Source organism: Lonchura striata, chromosome 12 (genome assembly GCF_046129695.1).
Source record: "Lonchura striata isolate bLonStr1 chromosome 12, bLonStr1.mat, whole genome shotgun sequence".
In the NCBI taxonomy this organism is placed as follows: Eukaryota; Metazoa; Chordata; class Aves; order Passeriformes; family Estrildidae; genus Lonchura; species Lonchura striata.
In genome coordinates this window covers 22,604,311-22,626,865 of record NC_134614.1, presented here as the reverse complement: position 1 = coordinate 22,626,865, position 22,555 = coordinate 22,604,311, and the positions used below count along the sequence as shown (strand labels likewise).

Here is a 22,555-nt window from a genome sequence, read left to right as displayed (position 1 = left end):
TAAATTAGTAAGTGGCATGAAGGAGTGTTTTAATATAACTTAGTGTGAAAGTAGCCCTCAGAATTTATTTTACTCATAGATTTTTGCATCAAAGGTCCTATAATGATTAATTTTCGAACTTACAGGTTTAAACAGCAAAATAAGAAAGAATAGCTCGGAAGCTGCTTTGAAATACTTAATAAAATGGTGTTCTTTAAAGCACTAAATGGCCTCCTAATGCCACTGGCACTTGAAAGAACAGTGTTCTTTGCAGAATTTCTATTCAATTTTCTGCACTCTGCAAGGCTGGGCACTCTGTATAGGGCACGGAAATATTTTCAAATGGGCAAAACCAAGGATTTGTTATATCCCCACAAAAGCCTGGGCTGAAAACCTGCACTGAGCACTTGGGAGGGCAGGAGTTAATTTGATGGTGCAGAAGGTTGCTTGGCCTTCCAGATTCCAGCACAAACTCAAAATACAATCAGCTGGAAAGGATGTTCTGAGGGATGCCTGATGTGGGGCTGCTGCAGAGACACTGAGGGACTGACACAGCCCCAAATCCAAATGCTTTTTTAGGAAAATTCATGTCTCTCCAGGGACAAAAAAGCATCTTCGTGTCAAACCCAAGGTGTGTAAAATCAGAGGTTCCCCTGAGAGTGCACAAGTGTCCCCTTAATGGCGATTGCAGTGGGAGAAATTCCTCCTGGGATGCTCCAGAGGTAAGAGAGAAATTCCTCCTTAAATGCCCTAAAATAAGAGCAGGATTTGGCCCCTTGCAGCTCCTGGGGAGGCAGGGGGCAGCTGGGATCCAGGCTTGAATCCTGTTACAGTAGGGCTCCTAATTGTAAATTCAAGCATGCAGAGGATTAATTGCCAGCAGGTGTCAAAGATAAGAAATTCCTCTCTGATCTGGGCAGGGGGTAACTGAGTATTTCCCTGTATTGTTCTGTTCTTACCCTTGTTCAGGGGGACAGAACGTGAAAATCTACGTGAGGAAATGGGATAAATAATTTTGCTGCTATCAGAATAGGAGAAAATGCAGCTCGAGGCTTCAAAGGGGAGAAGTCGTTAATTAGGAAATTACTGCTTGAAAAAAAATATAAATGGGGAGGTCAGAGAGTTGTGAAAGCCAGCCTGTAGATTCATGACCTGCCCTGAGCCAAGGGTTACACATAACCCGCCCCAGCAATTTACTCGGGTTCCTTCCTCCTTGTGCCGTGGGAAAATGAGTGAATTTAGCAATTAGTGGAGCTGCTGATTGACTCCTGGCCATCCCCAGCTCCTCGCCCCCTGCCTTGGGGCTGCCCTTGTCCCCGCAGCCCCGGGCACAGGCTCAGCCTGGGAGGTCCTGCCACCACCTCTGCTCCTCAGGTGGAGGTGCAGAGCCTCACCGAGCCTTTAATGAGGGGGCTGAGCAAAAAACAGAAGGAAAGAACAGGAGGAGGGCCTTTAGAAGGTAATTTCCTGCAGCCCCCAAGGCCCTTGGCTGGTTCTGCTGTCTTTGCAGGTGGCAGGGAAAGCGATTCCTGCTGATAGGAGCAGGGCATGAACCTGAGGGAAGGACCTTGCTGTCCATGGGTGTCCCGGGAGCATCCATGAAGGGAATTTCTGCTGAGGAGCAGTGTGGGAACCCAGAGCTTCCCTCTGGCTGCCCTGGGACCCTGGCAGGGGTCAGGAACCCCCTGGACAGAGCCCCCAGAGACACTGGCTGTGATCTCTGGCCATGGAAAAGAGTTTTCAATCTTACAGGATGAATTACCAGCTCTGTTTGGTGTAAGTAATAATTAAGTGTGGCAGGGGTGCAAAAGTAAAATTTTAGGATTCTAGATGAGGGGTCCAAAGGGGACAAGCTGGAGGAAATTGGGTGTGCCTTGTCCTTTTTCTCCTTCTTCATGCCCTCCATGTCTCACTGTGGTGTTGGCATTTTTCTGTTGGTTCAGGCTGGGGACACACTGTCCAACGTAGGTGACAGATATTGGCACGTTCTTGTAAATGCAGCCCAGGGAGTTTCTGGTATTTAATGTTTGTCACATCCCACTGAGGGCAGAGCCCCACACGCTGCCCTGCAGGACAGAGCTGGGCAGGGCAGCAGAACATGTGAGAGATCAACAGAATAAACAACCTGGAAACCAGCACAGACCAATTATGGCTTCTGCTTTGGCAGGGGGCTGACAGAGACTTTCTACAATCTTGGGATCATCAATACCACAGATTCTGACAGAGCAGCACTCTGGAAATGCAGACTTTTGGTTGCTCTCCATGCACACAAAACCCTGAGAAGATCACTGGTGAGTTAGCCCCTGGCACGGAGCTGTGGCAGGGGAGGGTCAGGCTGGGATCAGGAAAAGGTCAGGGAAAAGGAGGGTGCTGGCACTGCCCAGCCTCTCCAGGGAATGGGAACATTCCCAAGGCTGCCAGAGCTCCAGGGGTGTTTGGATAGCACTGCCAGGGATGTACAGGGTGGGATTTGGGGTGTCTGTGCAGGAGCTGGACCCTGATCCTTGTGGGGCCCTTCCAGCTCAGGATATTCCCTGACTCTCTGAAGGAACTCACCTGCCCAGTCTGATCCTGGTGTGGAGTATTAAACAGCAGGAACAGCCAGGTTAGAGAGGAATGGATTAAAATAATGGACTGGTTTGCGTTGGAAGGGACCTTACAGATCATCTCATCTCATACAGATCATCTCATTCCAGCCCCCTGCCATGGCTCTTGCAGATCCTTAGGGCACACAAAGTGCATCATTTCAGACATCACATTTCATATGTGACGGAAAAGTCATGGCACCCCTGTAATAAAGCAAAGCAGGGCCTGAAATAATTAACTACAGCCAGAAATCATTAATTATCTGGCAAGTGCCACAGCTGGGGCACAGATGGGGCTGCTCCAGATGCCTTCAGGCAATGATGCTGCTCTGAGATGTGGTTTGGGAAGTACGTCACAAACCAACGTGGCTTCAGGAATTTTGCCATCACCCTCAGCAGGAGCTGAGGCACAATCATTATTTGGGGTCCTCTCTGCAGTATTGACATGGATGGAAAGGGCCAGTGGGCCTTTGGGGGTTTATTTAAAAAGCAGAAAATGTTGCTGCAGCCTCGCGTGCCTCTGCGAGCAGACGGCTCCCGGCCCACACAGCCCTGGAAAAGCCAAGCTCGGGTTTAAATTAGCACCCAGCCCTTTGCCAGGGCAAATGGGAGCAGCAAAGCAGCAGAGAGTGAGTTTGGGAGTGCCTGAGGGGCTGTTAGCAAGCAGGGAAGGACAATCATCCTGAGCAGGACACACAGCCCTGAAAACCCAGCTGAGAGATCCCTCTGCTTCCTGCACTCCTGCTGGGGCTCTGCATCCTGGGTGGATTACAGCACAGAAACAACGCTGAAATGCCATTTCATGGCATTCTCCAGCCTCCCTTCTTCCTGGAAATATCACTGTCAGCTTAGGGAAAGTCATTAGCAATGAGGCATTGAGGCCCAAGATATGAAGAACAGTTTTTAATTCCTTTCATTGTACTCAACCAATTTCTGAAGGATATTATGGAAATCTTTGCATTTGGATTTCAACCCTAAAGTAATTAAGGAAATATTCCAGATGGATGCAATGAGGTTTTTCTTTACTTCTCTAGAAAAGAAGGTGCTCTGAGGAGCGAATCTCTTGAACAAATGTGATGAGTAAATCTTTTGCTCAGTCTCGACATCCATTTTGGACCATGGTGAAATAAAAGCAAGTGGGATTAAGTGTAGAGGAAGCTCCAATGGGCATTTTGGATTTTGACAGCTGTCCTTGACATCATAGTGGACAAGGGGAAAGGCTTTATAGTGCCATTTGATGGAATATTGGGAAGGAATTGTGTTGCTTTGATTTTTAAAATTTTTTAAATTTTTTTAGGTTTACATTTTGTTAGAGAGTTTTTTATATAATTTTTTGTAAACAATTTATTGTTTTACATTTTTTTATAGAAGTAAAAAAAACTTAATATACTAATAGTTTATCCAATGTCTTTGGAGAGGTGACACATTCACTCTCCAATCCACTATCACTTTTAAAAAATATAAATACTAAAATCAAAAAAATAAACTCTCTCTCTTTCACCTTACAATAGCAACAGCTCATGTCGTGCTTTCATGTATCCTATAACAACAGAATTGTTCCCTGTGAGGGTGCCCAGGCCCTGGCACAGGGTGCCAGACTGGCAGAGTCCAAAGCCAGGTTGGACAGGACTTGGAGCACCCTGGGATAATGCAAGGTGTCCCTGCTGTGGGCTGGAACAAAATGAGCTTTAACAAAATGAGATTTTTCTTTTCCAGCCCAAACCTTTTGGGGATTTTTATGATCATACTTGTCCATCCTCCCTGAGCCCAACCAGGTAATTCCTGCCATGCAAAGCCTGCAGAGTTCATTTTCCTGAGCAGAAGAGGTAGCTTCCTATCTGGATAGGCTTCCTTTCCTTTCTTGCTGTAAGAGGAACGTGCACTCAAGCAGAATTTGAAGTCACTGGCAGAAAATAAGGCAGCGAGAGCACACGAGGGAAACTGGAGGGACTGTGCAGGTGTGAGGAGTGGATGGAATAGCAATGAGGGAGTTTGAGAAGAGATTGGGAATATGTAACACTGAAGAGTAAAAGATAAGCAAAGCAAAACGTCCAGGGCTGGCAGTATCCCAGCAACAATAAATTCTGTGTGAGATAGGGCCGGCTGAGAGAGCTGGGGAGCAACAGCTCTCTGATCTGCTGCCAAAATCCTTGGTCAGCACAGTGTCAGCTGGGAGGTGTGAGGCACACACAGGTACGTGGGTTCTAGGAGCATCATTGCCAGGATGGGAGCTGACACCCAGAGAACTGAGAATTAACTTCACTCCCAGCTGAGGTGCAAGTGCTGACACTGCTGCTGGGCACTTCTGTGCCAGAGCTCACCCTGGCTCAGGGTGGCTCCGTGTGCTGGAAAAGTCTCTCCTCCAGCCCGAGCTTCCACAGAAAGGCTCAGCAGTCTCTGTTGTTGGTCTCAAGGCAGTTTATTGCAAGTTATCTCAAAGATTTTCTCCTTGGGCTGCTGTGGTTTGCTCACAGCTCAGGCAGAGGCACACACACACCCTGACATCCTCTCTGACCCCGACTGCTTCTTCTCTCCCACCCAGGGCTGCTGCTGTCTTTTATATGGGACATTACGTGTGACATGGTTACAGTTTTCCCCAATACCCATTACCTATACTAAATGGTGATTTTCTATCTTTTATATGGTACATTACGTGTTACATGTTCACAGTTTTTTCCCAATGCCTATTACCTATATTAAATGGTGCTTTTCTACTCTAAACCAATCTGTGAGTGCCAACATCACCAAGAACATGGAGGTGAGGAAGGAGAAAGAGGGAGGACAGGGCAGGCCCAAATCCCAAATCCATCTTCAAACCTCTGACCCCCATGTACAAAACCAAAACCCCCTGTACAGCACTCAGAAATTCTTCCCTCTTCTTTGTAACTACTTCTACTCTAATATCTAAACTTTTGTGACTTCTTGTTCTCCCTGCAAGGTTGGTAAATCATTCCATGTTCAAACCCAAAATCACAGCTGTTTCCAGCTGCCTGCCAGGGTCTCAAATGCTTCTGACCCGGATTCAGAACATCCAAAAATGTCTGAGGGATATTCTGGGTTCCGACACTTTTGGGGTTATGTTTTCTGCCCAGAGGTGTTGTTGGCCTCAGCTCATCTGCTCCAAATGAAAAGGAAGGGATTCTTGCCACAGGGATCAGTTTGTCAATGTAACAGGGACTCTGTGGAGTCAAATAAATGAGAATTTCCTGTGGGTGAGCATCTGAGTGGCAGTAAATGGTATCAAAAAGAAGATCTGCACATTTTTTTGAGGAAGAGGAGACAGGAGGCTCGTGCAGGTGGACTTAGGCAAGCAGCCAGTGCCAGGAAAGAAGTGATAAATGGATGTCTTGGAAAAGCCTGAATGGAGGAATAATAACCATCAACAGCAGAAGACATTGAATGAGATGGATTCTCACCTCTAGAAGCTCCCTGTTTTTATTATTGATGGCACTGCAGGTTTTATTTCTTTGCTTTTTGTGCTTTCCAGTACAATCTGGTTAGGAATTCAACATGCCAAGGCAGGTGATGGAAGGATTCTGGAAGGAAAGTGAAAAATGACATAAATGAGCTGCAACAACAGCCCTGCTCTGGCAAGGAGTCCAACTGGAGGTAATCCCAAATGAGGAAGGCTTTGTTTTCCTAGTTACCACTAAAACATCAGGGAAAGAGTCTCAGGGCAGGATAAATCTGTTTCCATGGGATTTCTGGTTAACTGACCCTTTTTTTTCCCCCTTCTCCAGTATCCTAGACCTGATTTTAAAGGTGACTGAACACCAAGAGGTTTGGATTAGCACATTAAAAATTCACTGCTGCCCTCTCCAAAGTCTTCATTCTCTTCAAACTCTTTGTAAACTCTTGCACATCTTTTAAATTGGGAAATTCTGTCCTGTATCCTCTGGTGAGGGCTGCTGAAGTGGGTGCAGTGGGATCTCACACGGAGAGGGAGGCAGTGTGCTGCTGAGTAATGGTGAATTTCTCAGGAAATGAATAATTTTGGGACTTTCTAAAGGTCACTTGAAGTTCCCCATAACTTTTATAGTTGGTTATATAAAATGAAAAGAGAGAACTCTTCGTCTAGATAACTGTCAGCCGGGTGAGATAACCTCACAAAGGCTCTGGCAGGTCAAGCCACTTCAGTGACAGTTTTTGGGAAGAGGCCAGTCAGCAGAGCTGCCTCCCCTGATGGGTGTCTGAAATGGAAATTCCAGCTCTCCCACTTGCAGCAGATTTAAGTGGAAGTTCACTGCCCTGGTGGGCACCTGGATTTTATAACTGACCTCTGAGAAGTACCTGAGCCAACCTTTTGTCTCCACTGCTGCAAATTAAAGCCCAGACAGGCACAGGTGAGCTGGAAGGCAGGAGTGGAGAAGGCAGACTGATACCTGCCCCTGGTTTTCCAGGATCTCCTCAGGGGCAGCTCTGGATGACTCTGAAGTGGTTCAGGTTGGGGATGTTTGCTGGCCCTGCTGGGTTTGGATGTTGAGACTCTGCAGGAGCAGGTCTGGAGCCCCCTGGCACCACGGCTGAGCTTGGGGGACACTCCATGGTGGAGCAGGCCTTGGATCCAGAGGGAATCTGCTCCACCTGCAGCTTTGCAGCTCAGGAACAGAGTCAGTGCCCTGATGGTGATGCCTCAGGTTTTATATTTTATATTTTTCAGGTTCTGTGCTGCTTTAGTGTGTGGGTCTGGGATTTATATCAGGGTATGGTGAGCTCTCTGCACAGAGCAGGGACACAAAACAATTCCTGCTCCAGCTGGGCACCAAGGACAAATGATCCAAACCTCAGCCCAGGAGCACAAACACCGTGGGCTGGAGAGAGAAAAACAAGCAGGGTGGGACTGATGGGCTGAAGCTGGAATGGGACAATGAACTCCAAGGTGCCAATGGAGCAGAACTGATCCCAGGGAGAGCCCCGGGAGCGCTCGTGCATTTTGGGACTGTTTTGGTTCATCTTGGGTTCATTTTGTGCCATTTTGGTTCATCTTGGGTTCATTTTGGGACCATTTTGGTTTATTTGGGTGCAGCCCTGGCTGGGCTCTGGTGCTGCTCAAGGTGGATCCATGGAGGAGATCCTTGAATAAATCCCTGCTTTATTCTGTGACTCTGCCCAGCCTCTGCTCCAGGGCAGCCTGCACAGGGCATCACTGGTGGTGCCAGTCCAGCCTGGCAGAGCCCAATTCCTGCAGAGACCCCAGGCACTGCAGAGGGAACATGGCACAAGGCATTCCATGGAAAACCGTGGACAACTGGACTCCTACACAATCAAAGACTGGAATCCAAAGCAGCAGAATGATGTTTCCCATTGTTGCAATAATTCCAATTCCAGGTATGTAGAATTTTTAATTTTTTTTTTCTAATTCTGCTGCAAATTGGCACTTGGTGATTGCCAGGAAAGAGAAAGGGATTGTGTTTTCCACGGTGCTGTGCTCCAGGTCGGCCTGAAAACACGGGAAATGGCAGGTTAATGGCAGTTTAACACCAATTAACAGGCCACTTTATAATAGATTAACATTCGGAGTCTGTTCAATGGGTGATTACAATAATTAACTCTCGAAGCTTGCCTGCACTTGTGAACAGAAATTTGGTGCCTCTGTTTACTCTGAGAAGGCAATGCAGGAGCAGACATGGATCATTTGGAGTGCTGGAGCCAGGCAGGATGGCAAGGGCATTAAATTTGGGCTGCTGCTGCAATGTGCTCACAGGTGACATCCCCAGGTGGAGGGGACTCGGTCAGTGACTGTTTTAGTCCTGGCTGAGCACAGCTGAGATTTAGTGTGTTGCTGGGAGAGGCACCTGTGCTGCAGAGCAGCTCTGCATCCCTGGCTGTCAGAATCTGTGGTATTTAGATGATTCTGAGATTGTAAAAGTCTCTGTCTTTCTGCCCCCTGCCAAAGCAGAAGCCATAATTGGTCTGTGCTGGTTTCCAGGTTGTTTATTCTGTTTATCTCTCACATGTTCTGCTGCCCTGCCCAGCTCTGTCCTGCAGGGCAGCGTGTGGGGCTCTGCCCTCAGTGGGATGTGACAAACATTAAATACCAGAAACTCCCTGGGCTGCATTTACAAGAACGTGCCAATATCTGTCACCTACGTTGGACAGTGTGTCCCCAGCCTGAACCAACAGAAAAATGCCAACACCACAGTGAGACATGGAGGGCATGAAGAAGGAGAAAAAGGACAAGGCACACACAATTTCCTCCATCTTGTTCCCTTTGGACCCCTCATCTAGAATCCTAAAATTTTACTTTTGCACCCGTGCCACACTTAATTATTACTGATATCAAACCCTCAGAGCTGGTAATTGATCCTGTAAGATTGAAAACTCTTTTCCATGGCCAGAGATCACAGACAGTGTCTCTGGGGGCTCTGCCCAGGGGGGTTCCTGACCCCTGCCAGGGTCCCAGACCTGCCAAGGCAGCCAGAGGGAAGCTCTGGATTCCCACACCTGGCCTCACACAGATGGATTTCCCACCTCCTTGGGTTCTTTTCAGCATTCAGCACAATAAATCCCCTCCTGCTGGGAGCACTGATGGTGAGTGGTGTTTGGTAAGAGGCAGCTCCATCCCGAAGCTCAAAACAACTCAACATGCAGTAGGGTGGTGTCCCAAATTCTTTGGGAAAACTCTGAATCCTTCAGGGAATGCAGTGGTTTCCTGTGGGGCTGGAATCAGAGCTCTGGGAACAGGTCTCTGTTCACATTGTGCTGCTGGGTTAAAGGTGTTAAAATCTTTGTAATTCTTGAGTTTCTGTTGAGTTGATGCATCTCATTTAATTTCATTGACCTTATCTCTTAAATACTGTGAAATCTTCTGAGAAATGCTAAAGGTGAGCTCTAGTTGTGGTTATATTAAAATATTCAGGCAGTGGACAGTAAATGTAGTCTGTGTGTGTATGGCTTCACTCCTGCATTAATTAAATAAATTAATAAAACCACAGGATTGTGAGGCACCCACCCTGGGGGCCACAGTCCAAATCCCACTTCCTCTGGGGGATGGATTCCTGTATAATCCAGGAAACACAACCTGTTCTGGCAATGGGGAAAAAGAGCTTCAAAATAAAAACTGGGATTTGAAATGGAATTGTATTGGTCACATCATTGTGGGGCTGGATTTTTGTCATCCAGGCTGTTCCAGGTGCAGTGATGGGCCAGGCCAGAAGCAGTTTGGAGAAAAAGAATTTGGCAGAGAAATGAGAATAATTGGTAAAGCTGAAGAAGGGTTCAAAACTCCTCAGTCCAGGGGATGAGAAACCTCAGCCTTGTTCAGAAAACTATAAATTTATTTCCCTTTAACATTAATAAGAACTTCTTTTTCCTTCTCCTGCCTGTTCCAGGACCTTCCCTTGCTGCTCAACAGAAGGGGAACCCTGTGTAGAGCCTCTTCAAACACAAATGAGTCCTGCAGGCCCTCTGGGGGTGGGCAGCAGCTGGTTGAGAGCACAGCTGCTCCTTTTTACTCACTCCTGGCTATTTAGAGCCAATCTCTCTCCGTGGCTGTCTCAAAGACCATTTCCTACCCTCGAGGTGCCCTGGATGAGCTGGAGATGTGTCCTGGGGAGGAGATGCTGCCCTGAGGTGTGTCCCTGATGGAGGAGGGTTTGATGGCTGCAGAAGGGGCCAATTTCAGCTGCTTTCAGCAGCAGGGTGGAGCTTTGGCACTGGGGCAATAAAGCAGTTCATGAAACTGGGAGGTCTTTGCGATGTGTCAGCACTTCCCAAAGGAGAAAGCTTTGGGATCCAGGGCAGCTCCTGGGTGCAGGTGAGCAAAGGCTGCAGAGGTGCCCTGCCGATTTCTCTCGGGGTTCTGAAGGTCAGGGTGACTCCAAGAGAAGGTAAAAAGGCTTTGAGGTTGTGAGAGTCCTCATTCCCTTAGCCCATCCAGCCACAGAAGGAACCTGGAATGTGTCCGATGGAGCTTTGAAAGTTGTTTATTCTTTCTTATCTAGAAGATTCTTTCTCTGACCTGCTGAGAAAGGAGGCCATGGCAGTCTGCCCTCAAGCCTTGGGTAGCTCCCACATTATGAACTCAAAACTATGTGTCTGTGTTTACAATTTCTTTACCAATTCCTATCACCCATGTTAGACTGTGAATCTCTACCTTGAACCAATAGAAAAGTGTCACCATCACACCAACACATGGAGGGCAAGAAGAAGGCCAGGACATGCCCAAATCCTTCCATCTTGACTTCCTGAATTATATTCTAAAAATCCCAAATTTCTACTTTTCCACCCTGTGTTAGTTCAAATATCACACTACTCAAACCCTTGTGGCTTGTAATTCCTCACACAAAGTTGGCAGCTTTTTCCACGGGCTAAAATCAAAGCCACAGGTGTTTGTGATTTTGTGCCAGGGTCTGGAGCCAGCCAAAGGCAGCCACAGGGATGTGCTGGACCCTGACAGTGCCCCAGGTCAGACATTAACCCTTAATGACCAATATTTCTGTGCCACAGATCAAACATTGCCGTGGGTTTGGGGTCCCAGGGAGTGGAGCACCTCGGACTTCTGAGCCCTTGCCGTGGTGAAAAGCTGCAGACAGAACTCCCCAGCAAATGTCTTCATAATACTTAACATTCAATGGAGCAAAAGGAGAATAATGAGCACTGCAGCCATCCCAGGTTAGTAATTACCGCCGTCATTATTAATTTTCCAGAGCAATCTCGTCAAATGAGTCATTATTATCTCAATTCCTTAGCCAGGACTGATTGATTCTTTCTCCCTGTTGTGACTAATTCCATATAATGTCTGAGTACAATATAGAACTATAGAGCCAGTGTAATTCCAAGGCAGGATAATTCTGAATAACCAAATCCCTTGCCTTCAGCTCTGTTTAGATCCGATGCTTTATACTACTTAATTGAAATAAATACCCCAATCCTGTCACTCCCGACTCTCCCCAGCCACTGGAATTCCACTGGAGACAGGGATTCCTGTCAGCCTGGGCTCTGCTCTGGGTGTTCCAGTGCTGGATCCGAGCTGGCAGCAGGCAGGAGCATCACAGCACTCACAGGAGCAGCTCAGTGTGCTCTGAAGGAAGTGCTGGTCATCCTCAGCTCTTCCTGATGTTAATTTGCACCATTTTTAAGGAAGGTTTTGTTGGTTTGTCTGTCTGTGAAGGTTTTTTTTTTTTTTTTTTTTGGAGGAAAGGCTAAAAGTGATGTTTTTTTAGCTCCCCTCTTTTTTAGGGGAGGTTCAGATTGGGTATGAGGGGAAATTTCCTCATGGAAAGGGTTGTCAGGCATTGGAACAGGGCAGATGTGGAGTCACCTTCCTTGGAAGTGTTTTCAACAACCTGAAGGTGGGACCTGAGGACGTTGTTTGGTGCTGAGCTGGGCTGATGGTTGGACCCGATGAGTGATGGGTTTTTATCTCTGTCTGCAGCTGAGTGTCAGCAGAGCTGAGCACGAATAAGTTCAGTGCAGGACGAGGAAAGGGGAGGCTGTGGAGATGGGATTGTGGCTCCTGCCCCTCTGGAAAGGGTGAGCAGAACAATTACCCATCCTTTAGAGGAACTGGAAGCTCCTTGCATTTCCCTTGAGCTGCAGGGAAGGGAAGGAGGTGGAGACCACAGTTATTTCACAGCTTTGACCTTTTTGCCTCCCAGACTTCAAACACGATCAGACTGGAGAGGGAAAGGAGGAGGCTGCAGAGCCAGGAGGAGCAGCAGGGGCAGCACTGGAACTTCTCAGAGCAGGAAAGTGTGATGGTTTAATGCTGAACCACAGGCAGGGGTGAGACATTCCCTGTCCCTGCTCTCAGAACCAGCCCTACCCCAGCAGCATCCTCCTGCCAGCAGGGATTGTGCCTGTGCTGACATTTAGGGATATTGGTGTAGGTTGCTCTGGATTGGATTGGGAGAATTAAAAATATTGAATTGGACAGTAAATAAAAGAGGAGAGGTCACTGCCATCCAGAACTCCTTTATTTCTGGTTATTTATTGAGGCAGTTCCATATTGAGTCCTTTAGTGCTGAGTTCAAAATTCCCCTCAGAGCCCCTGGGAGCAGAACTTGGCCGTGCCCCAGAGCCTCTTCCCTGGTGGGTGTCAGGATGGAAATGCAGCAGGGACTGATGTTGTGCATGGCATCCAGCCAGCCCTGTGTCACCTCTCCCCCAATGGGTGTGTCCTGTTCCTCAAGGTGTTAAAATTTCATTATTTTAATCCAGATTTAAATAGGAACACCCCATAGTTGTGTCCTCTTCTTGGAGGTGTGTCTCTGCTGTAAATTCCTGCTTTTTTCTGATGTTCCTCCCAGCATTCAGCCAGCAATAACAAACAGAGAGGATAATGTAATGTATTATTTCTCTTATTTAGAGTAAAAACAACACTCTGTTTGTAGTTATTAATTAGATATTTGACTAGGCATGAGATGCTGAAATTAAAGCAAACCTTGAGCTGATGGGAGGGCATTTTTTGGGGACGTGGAGCCCAGTGCTGGAGTCAGAGGTGGCCCCTTCTGGTAGCCACAGATGGGCTGTGACACAGTGGTGACACCGTGGGTGCCCCCGAGCAGGAGCTGACCTGTGTCCCAGCCCCTCCTGCATCCAGGGCTGCGAGCAGCTCAGCTGGAGCAGTGGAAAACAGTCTGCTAAAGGATGCATTTGTAGGAAAAACAAGCTGAGGTTTGGCGTGGTACAACCTTCCCCCCAGTTCTGGTATTACAACAATTTGAATATCTGTTAATGTAACTTCGTGTATCCAACCAAGCTGGGAGATAAATCTCTGTGTTTTTATAATAAATGCTCCTTTATGGCAATCACCATATGCTACCTCTGGTCCTGTTTGGAGTGTAAATCATAACAAATGTGGATCCTAAAATGCTTTATTGTCTTTTTATGGCCACATACGGCTGCTGCTTCTTCCATTTGTGATTAATTTTTTTAATGGGTCCCCCTAGAACCTAAAAAATAATTAAAGCTAATGAATACTCTGTGGTGACAGTAAAGGAAGGAGCATATTGCATCTCTTCTCACTCCCCAGATCTGATCAAAAGCGGGCTGGAGCTGTGAAGTTGTGACACTGACATTTTGTTCTGAGCTGCCGACCACCTCCTGAGACCAAATGACGACTTTGGGGAAGAGCAGGAATTAGAGTTTTCATTGTTTCACAGCAATAGTGCTGAGAGGGTGGAATTAAAAGCAGTTGAAGTCACAATGTTTATTTCTTAGCGAATCCTCTTTACAGAAATCAATCCAAGATGTAAAGGACTTTAAGACAGATTTTTTTTCCTTGTCCTTGCCCCAGGGCGCATGAAGTGAAATATTTTATGCACTGGGACTGGTAAAAATACTGATTTCAACCCAACCCAGAGTAGAACCCCTTTTCCTTTCCAAGGCTGCAAGCCACAGGTCTGCGTGTCCTTCCAGGCTGGGGTCCCTGGCTCAGGGAGCTGCAGCTGCTGAAAATCAGAGGAAATCCCCAGAAAATCCCTGGCAGAGCCTCCCCAGTGCCATTAATGCCACCTGCACTGCAGATCCAGAGCTGGGGCTCTGCTGCCAGGCTTTTATCTGCCCTCCAGAAACTCTTGAGTTTGGCTTCCTTGTTCTTCCCCTCCAGTGCACTTGGGTGTTGAACTTCTGCATGGGAGCACAGCCAGCGTTGAGCACTGCTTAAAAACCTTTAAAATCCACTTCTCAAGACTAATATTTATCTGTAAAGGCTGTAATTAGAGTGTGGGGGGTGTTGCTGTGCATGTAGCTGCCTCTCTCTGGGCTTCCTGCAGCTCACAGAGGCTTTGAAATGAAACTTGAGGGGAAGAACTGTGAATAATCAACCCCAAGTGCTGGACTGGGGTTAAAGTGTCAGTGCTGCAGGAGAAACCTCAAAGGTCCCAGCCCATGGGGACTGGCCAGGGCTGCAGCTGTGGGGACAGATGGAAAACAAACTCCCCAGGTAGCTCTTGGCATGGTGTCACCTCCTCCTCCACTGCTGGGTGTGAGCACACGGGGCTTGGAATTCACTGGGAATTTTCCATCTCTGCTTTTCATGCCCTGAGTGGTACTGGCTCCTTCCTCCTCTTCTCCTCCTTTCTCTTCTCCTCCTTTCTCTTCTCCTCCTTTCTCTTCTCCTCCTTTCTCTTCTCCTCCTTTCTCCCTTCTCCTTCTCCTTCTCCTTCTCCTTCTCCTTCTCCTTCTCCTTCTCCTTCTCCTTCTCCTTCTCCTTCTCCTTCTCCTTCTCCTTCTCCTTCTCCTTCTCCTTCTCCTTCTCCTTCTCCTTCTCCTTCTCCTTCTCCTTCTCCTTCTCCTTCTCCTTCTCCTTCTCCTTCTCCTTCCTCTTCTCCTTCTCCTTCTCCTTCCTCTTCTCCTCCTTTGCAGCTTCAACCTTTCTGCCCTCCCAACTTCATGGCCAGTTCCCAGTTACATCAATTAATCATTTTCTTCCAGAACAGCTTTAAGGACAAAACCAAGCAAATAAAGAATAATTAAGAATTACCATCATCTGCAGAACTGGTGGGAGAAGGAATTGCCTTTGCAGTTAAGTCACTGGTAGAGCCCTAAAATCGAATCCCACCTTCTGAATTCCAGTTGGACATCTGAAGCTGGATACTCTTGCTTCCATTTTATGCTTTATGTTGATTTATTTCTGGTCATATGAGTTTTAATTGGTTAAGTCAATTTGTTTTGCAAGATAAAAACCAGAGCTTTTAGAAAGCACTTTTTAATTTGCAAATGTTCATTCCAAAGGGAGAACTATTTATAGTTAAAACCTGAAATGTATGAGGAAAAAGGTCATTGAAGTCAATGTCAAGGTGGTCAAACTTTACTGTCCTGGCTGCTTTTTTAAAAAAAACCTTGATGACCATAAGGTTGCCATTTTCTGTAGTAGGTTCTCTGTGAGCTTTCTCCTGTATAGTTGTACAGTATCATGAGTTAAAGTGAACCAAATTAAACTGTTGTGGCATATAAAAACAGCCAACAAAGGCAGGCAGCTTTTTTCCTGAACCCCCTGAGATTTATTCTGACAGTTTGCAACTCGATGAAATGGATAATGGAAGTCCCTTGTCACAATAACTCAGCTTTAAACGTATTGTTGGATTAATAGACTCAGTTATCCACTCTTCCAAGGAGAAAAATGACTTGTGGTTTCAAATCAGGCCCTCACTCCTGGCATCCCATCAAATTAGCCAAACAGGCCAAATTTAAACCCCTGGCAGAAGCCAGGCACTCTATGAGCTGTGTCATAAAACTGAGTTTATTTCTTTTTAATGCTTCCCAGTCGCCAGGGCAGCAGCTGTGGGTGACACACGGCGGTGGCCGTGAATCCCTGGAGTCGGGGATGTCCCAGGTGAGGGATGCCCTGTCCCCTGCCCAGGGAGCTCCTGCCTCTGCCACCTCCCAGTGCAGCACCAGGTCGGGCAGGGGGCTCACTGGGGTGGGACACAGCGGTGAGGGGCTGAAGGGCTGATTTCCTCTGCTGCAGAATGCCCTGGGGAGTGGGAATTCACAGCTGGGGGAAACAGCTCCTGCCTTCCCCCGGGCTGGTGGAGTGTCGGAACTTAAAACACCCTCAGACATTTTTGGATGTTCCGGGCCCAGGTCAGAAGCATTTGAGACCCTGGCAGGCAGCTAGAAACAGCTGTGATTTTGGGTTTGAGCCATGGAACGATTTACCAACCTTGCAGGAGGGACAAGAAGTCACAAAAGTTTAGATATTAGAGTAGAAGTAGTCACAAAGTAGAGGGAAGAATTTTTGAGCGCTGTACAGGGGGTTTTGGTTTTGTACATGGGGGTCAGAGGTTTTAAGATGGATTTGGGATTTGGGCCTGCCCTGTCCTCCCTCTTTCTCCTTCCTCACCTCCATGTTCTTGGTGATGTTGGCACTCACAGATTGGTTTAGAGTAGAAAATCACCATTTAATATAGGTAATAGGCATTGAGGAAAAACTGTAACCATGTAACACGTAATGTACCATATAAAAGATAGAAAATCACCATTTAATATAGGTAATAGGCATTGGGAAAAACTGTAACCATGTAACACGTAATGTACCATATAAAAGATAGAAAATCACCATTTAATATAGGTAATAGGCATTGGGGAAAAACTGTAAACATGTAACACATAATGTACCATATAAAAGATATGGTAAGTTTTGCTGCTCCAAGGAGGGTCCTTTGAATGCTCCCATCACCAATTTCCACAGAGCCACCTGGGGAAGGTCTCCAGGGAGAATCACCTTGGCCATGTCCCTCTACCTCCCTTGTCCCTGCACTCAATAACCCCACAAGGTAATTTCGCTCATTTTAAGGTCTTGGTTCAGCCCTACATGAGCCAGACACGAATCCCTCACTGGCACAGGTGCCCAGAGCAGCTGGGGCTGCCCTGGATCCCTGGCAGTGCCCAAGGCCAGGCTGGTGTGGTGCCCTGGGATGGTTGAAGGTGTCTCTGCCCAGATCTGCCCAGAAGGTTCTCCAGGTGGCTCTGTGGAAATTGGTGATGGGAGCATTCAAAGGACCCTCCTTGGAGCAGCAAAACTGCTGAGCACAGCACATCCCTGAAGCACAGGGAAGAGCTTTTATTTTAAACTGTGACCATGAAACAGGAAAAAGCTTCTGCCTTTTGATTTTTGCCTTTAACATGTTAAAGTAGAAGCACCTGCTGCCTGCTGGGCTGATTAAATATGTCCTTTTATTTTCATAAGTCACCACGGTAGAATTTGAATTATTTACTTGGTAAACTCGAGGCTACATTCATTTACATTCACCAAGGTTTTTGTGCATTAGCTTTGGAACCTTTTTCTTCCCACCTTTTGTTCAGTGCCCACCTTGGCTCCCCGAGCAGGATCCCTCCCCTTGGTGACTGCAGGGGTTTCATGAACTTCAAAAGCAGCCAGGAGCGTCAGGCACACACAGCTGAATTATGGATCAGAATGCAGCACATCAAACATTCAGGATTATTCACTTGTGGGTCTTTGCTTGGTAAAGCAATAAAAATCCCTGCATTTCTGCTTTGCTGAGATGTGGGGTGGTTGTTTTACATGCTCCAGAGTAATGTTAGCAGGGGTGGGGGGGATGTGGGATTTTTTTTTTTAAGCGAGGCACTTCAATCAAAGCTTCATTCTCCTGTAAACCCAATTAGCTCCAGTCTGCCAAGTCAGCTGCACTGCCTGCAAGAATGTGTGTAAGGCTATGAATAATTGCTAAACTCGGGCTTCATTCTATCTAGGAAATGCCACGAGGCTTTTGTTAGCCCCAGATAAAACCCCTGTGCTTGGCTCTGAGGTTCCAGCTGAAGGAACACGTTCAGAACCCAGAAATGTGAGAAATGTGTTTGAGCAGGGCTTTGTGTGTGGGAGCAGAACCTGCATCCTGGGCTCTCCAAACCCTCAGGGAGGGTGCCAGGGGGCAGGAGGAGAGGTTCCATGGCTCTGCTCACCTTTAGGCAGATATGGCTCTGTATAAAGTATCACAACGTCACTCCCTTCTTTTGTAACACCCGCCAAAAATAGCGTTTGAAAAATGGAAAAACTTCGATAGGAAAATATTTTTACTACAGGGGAAGAAGTGATTTTGGCTGATTTTATGGTATCAGCCCCATAAAGAAATGCCTGTTTTGACAGCCATGACCCAAAGCTGCACGAGGGGGGAGTGCCAGTGACAGCAGTGGGTGCCACACTGGTTTGTGACCCTGCAGCTCCTCCTTCCCTGCTCTTGGGATCCCCCAAACTCTCCCTGGTGGCTGGCACATGCCTCTCTCTCAGGATTTTTCATAGAGCAGCACAGAAGAAAAAAATAAAAAGAGAAAACCATTTCTATTTCTGCTCCTTGTTTGCCCATGTGGAATGTGTTTGGAGAATTGTTTCCCTGGGGTGATGCTTGGTTGGATTCTGGTGAGGATTGTTTGAGCTGATGGCCAATCCAACCCACCTGTGGCTGGGCTCTCAGAGAGGGTCAGGAGCTGGGAGTTAGTTAAATATGATAATTAAGAAAAGTAGGTTTATAGTTTTAGTATCTCCTTTAAATAGTATATTCATGTATTATAGTATAGTTATAATTCAACCTTCTGAACTGGAGTCAGACATCATCAATTCTTCCCACTGGGTTCACCTGATTTACAATGCTCACTCCACGTGGGGGTGGCTCTGAGGAGCAGGTGACACCTGAGAATAGAACACCATCCACAGGGAGAAAGTTTTCTGTAAATAGAAGCCGTGTCTGGAGAGCTGCGAGACTCCAGACACGGGGAAATCGAGAGGGAGATTTTAATCTCGGCTCGTGCTGTGGGATAACCTAAAAAACACCTGCACGGCCCAGTTCCTTTGGAAAAGGTATTAAATGGTCGCTCCTGCTCCTAAATCTGGGTGTGAACAGCCCCAGGGAGCCCAGGCAGGGTGGGTGGCTCTGGTGGCTCCTCAAGCACCACCCGGTGTGGGGGAATGCAGGGACACCCTCAGAAACAACAGGAGTTGCCTTCCTATAAGACTGGGATTAATTAGGTGCAGGGGAAGTTTTATTTCCATTTATTTGAAATGCTGGCTGATTCTGGAGTCTCTGTGTGTCTGTGTGTGTGTGTCAGCTCCTCGGGTCTCAGCTGGGATGTTCCAGACACATCCAGGAGAGCCCATCCAGGGCTGCCTGTTCAGAGCTGTGCAGGAGGTCCTGCAGAGCTCCTGCAGCAGCTTCCTGGAGCTATTTATAATTCATATTTTTATAGATTTTTTAATATATTTTTATATATTTATATTTTTCTATATTTTCTATAATTATATATTTATATATAAATATACATATAAAATATCTATATTAATATTTCTATATTTTCTGTTTATATGGCACTTCTTAGGGTGAGTTTTTACAATGCTTTGCAATTGAAAGGACACTCAGAGCTTAATTCAGGTTGGGTTTTGTGGTGGGGACTGAATTTAATGCTCTTAGCTCAGTGCTCTTGGGCTGAAGGCAACTCTGGGGTGGGAGAACATGTGGAAGCTATTCCAGAAGATTTCCATGTACAAAAATAGAGGGTGCTTTAAATGGAATTCCAGGGATTCAGCTCCAGGTTCTGCATTAGGGCATTCCAGTGTGGCAGCTGGAAGTGGTCCTGCAGCAAGGGGGTGAGTGGAGACATCTGTCCCTGCTCCTGCCCTGGAGCATCCCAGGATCAGACAGGCTCCTGCAAGGAATCCCGAGCTGGATTTGGCAGCACCGAGTTGGATTTGAGCCTTGAGGATCAGCACATGGAGCACTGTTTGCTGGGCTGGAAGGAGCAGGGGGAGCAGGCTGCCCTGGGTTTGTGCACAGAATTCTGGCAGCTGGGCTGGCCCTGGTGGCCAAATAAATTGTGGTTTGCACTCAGCTGAGGCAGAGCTGAGGCTCTGGGCTCCAGCAGCAGCCCTGTGGGGTTTTCTGCGGGGTGGTGTGGGGTTTTCTGCAGGATGGTGAGGGGTTTTCTGCGGGGTGGTGTGGGGTTTTCTGCAGGGTGGTGTGGGGTTTTTTGAGGATGGTGTGGGGTTTTCTGCGGGGTGGTGTGGGGTTTTCTGCAGGATGGTGTGGGGTTTTCTGCAGGGTGGTGTGGGGTTTTTTGAGGGTGGTGTGGGGTTTTCTGCGGGGTGGTGTGGGGTTTTTTGAGGGTGGTGTGGGGTTTTTTGAGGGTGGTGTGGGGTTTTCTGTGGGGTGGTGTGGGGTTTTCTGCAGGGTGCAGAACCGCCAGGCTCTGCCTGCAGCATCCCTGCCCCTTGTGAGAGGCAGAGATGGGACAAGGTGGAGCTCCTGGACACGAAGTAAGTACACAAAGGCTTGGTGAGTTCAAAGGAGAAAAAGAGAGTGTTTTATTTGGTATTTATACAATTCCAGAGGTGACCATGGATTGGAGGATGGAATTGCCACCTCTCCAACCACACTGGTCAAACCAACAGCCCATCAATTCTCTCCTCCCTCAAAGGAGAATGCAAAACAATCATTATTTACATGAACAGTGCGTGAGAACTGCAGTAGAAATATGTAAACATCAGAAGGCATTGGAAAAATTAAAAGAACTTTAAGACTTTCAAAAGAACTATAAAAGAAAACTTAACAATTTTAAAAATCAGGGCAGCACTGGGGAGCTTGGGGAGCGTGGCAGTGCAGGAGCTGAGCCCTGAGTGCTCCAGCCTGGCCCTGCTGTCCCCAGGGCTGTCCAGGGGGAAGGAGGACACGCTGTGGCCACTTGTCACTTTGAATGGCTCCACGCTGCTGCAGCTTTAGAGCCAATTAATTTTATGAATCCTATTTGTAGCTCCCGTTCCTCCTTACATAATCTTCATTTGTTTCCAATGAGCAGAGAGTGTGCCCCTGAGATTCTAAACATACCTCTTTATTAGTTCAAACAGAAATTGTTACCTACAGCAGCTAAACTTAGCACTAATGTATGAGAAGAGATGAAGAGCTCCTTTTAAATCCCCTCCCAGGTGTTAGATAACATGGGCTGTGCTGGGAGGGGGAGCAGAGCACTGCAGAGTGCTGGGAACAGCACTTCAGTGATCTATTGGATTTATTTCTCCAAAAAGAAAGATTAAACCCCAAAAATCAGGCAATGGGGGGGTGGGTGTGCAGCAATCCGTCCTGTCCCCCCTGATGTCACACTCCCTGAGGCTGGCCTCCCTCGGGAGGGTGTCTCAGGAGTTTTTTTATTCAGTTTTACAGCTGATATCCCCGCTGAATGGTTTTTATCTCTGCCACAACCACAGTGTCTCTCTCACACTGCTGAGCCTGCATGGGGGCCCTGGTTGGGAGATCAGTCTCTGTCGCTGTCGGGGCAGGATGGGAATGAGGAGACTCTGATCAGAAGGCTGTGAGAGTAAAACTCTGATTTATTCAAAATACACTGCTCTTTTATACAGAGCTCTGCAAGGACCAAATCCATTGGTCCTGAAGTGCAAACAACCCATAGCATTGGTACAGAGTGCTTGACACACAGTGATAGAATTTAACTATAAACAATGTGAAAAACAAGAGAGATAAAGAATTATTTACATTATTTCCCAGCTCTTTCCCAGGCTTTTTACCTGGCTAGAAACTCTCAGTTTCTTTCTTTGACTGAATCTGAGACCCACAAGTCTCCAATCTCCAAGATTCCCTTCCCAGCCTCAGGGTTCCTCTCCCAAGGATATTCCTGTACAACCCAAAGCCTGAGAGAACCCAGATTGTTTAAGGTGTTGAAGATTTTAACGAGCCAAGCTGGAAATGTTCAGCTTTTCAAAGAGGCAGAGTTAGCACGAGGAGGAGGGAGAGGGAGGAACCATGGCGCAGTGCAGGTGATTCTGGCTGTGCTGTGGCTGTGGCACCCTCCAAAATCAACATCCACAGCTCCTGCCACAGGGTGACACGCTGCTTGGACATCCCAGAAGGATTTTGCTCCAGACTGCAGCTCCTGAAAGGCCTGGATTCAGCCACGTTCCTTTTCTGTGCCACAACCAGAAATGAGGAAGAGCTGGGGTTATCTCTGGGATTTCTGGTCTGGGAAGAACTGGGGGTGTGGGAGAGCTGGGACTGCCCCAGCATCAGCTTTGGAGGAAGGGGCTTCTTCAGAGGTTTTTGGGGATGTTTTTAGCAAGGTGTTTTTGCCGTTCTCCAGCCCAGGTTACAGCTGGCTCTGTGTGTGTGTCCAAGGCAAATTCCTGACTTCCACAGGCAGCTCCAAAAGCTGCTACTTGAATTAAGTTGCAGGAGTGTAGATGAGAAAAAAAATTGCTTTTCCTCTAAGGAATATGAGGGTGTTTGTCAGTTCCTCTCCATTAGGAGCCCAGTGCACTCGGAGATGAAAAGTGAGGATCAGATGAAAGGATGGCAGTGCTCGCTCAGGTAGCTCAGGGATGGGGCACACGCTGTCACCATGGAGATCCCCAGCACTGCTGGGGACACTGGGGGCACATTTGGCATCTCCTTGCTCTGGGAATGCCAAACCTGCCTGTGCAGGGATGCTCGTGGGGCCTGGAATGGTTTTGGGTGAGAGGCAGCCGTATATTGATCAGATGGATGGAGATGATGATTTGGAATCCAGGGATTATTCCAGGGGTTTCCATG

At 47.3% G+C, this 22,555-nt stretch overlaps 3 long non-coding RNA genes across 4 annotated transcripts in view; 2 read left to right on the top strand and 1 right to left on the bottom strand.

The window, feature by feature from the left end:
- The window catches only part of LOC144247000 (uncharacterized), a 708,772-nt gene that overhangs the window by 97,156 nt on the left and 589,061 nt on the right, over positions 1-22,555 (top strand). The window lies entirely within an intron of this gene.
- LOC110469851 (uncharacterized) overlaps positions 1-22,555 on the top strand; it is a 49,655-nt gene that overhangs the window by 20,874 nt on the left and 6,226 nt on the right. For both annotated transcript variants that reach the window (XR_002465324.3, XR_013340701.1), the window contains one exon: positions 11,013-11,177. This is a non-coding gene — a long non-coding RNA (uncharacterized LOC110469851). The remainder of the gene's footprint in view (positions 1-11,012; positions 11,178-22,555) is intronic.
- LOC144246985 (uncharacterized) overlaps positions 6,068-22,555 on the bottom strand; it is a 36,402-nt gene continuing 19,914 nt past the window's right edge. The window contains exon 3 of the long non-coding RNA XR_013340702.1: positions 6,068-6,100. This is a non-coding gene — a long non-coding RNA (uncharacterized LOC144246985). The remainder of the gene's footprint in view (positions 6,101-22,555) is intronic.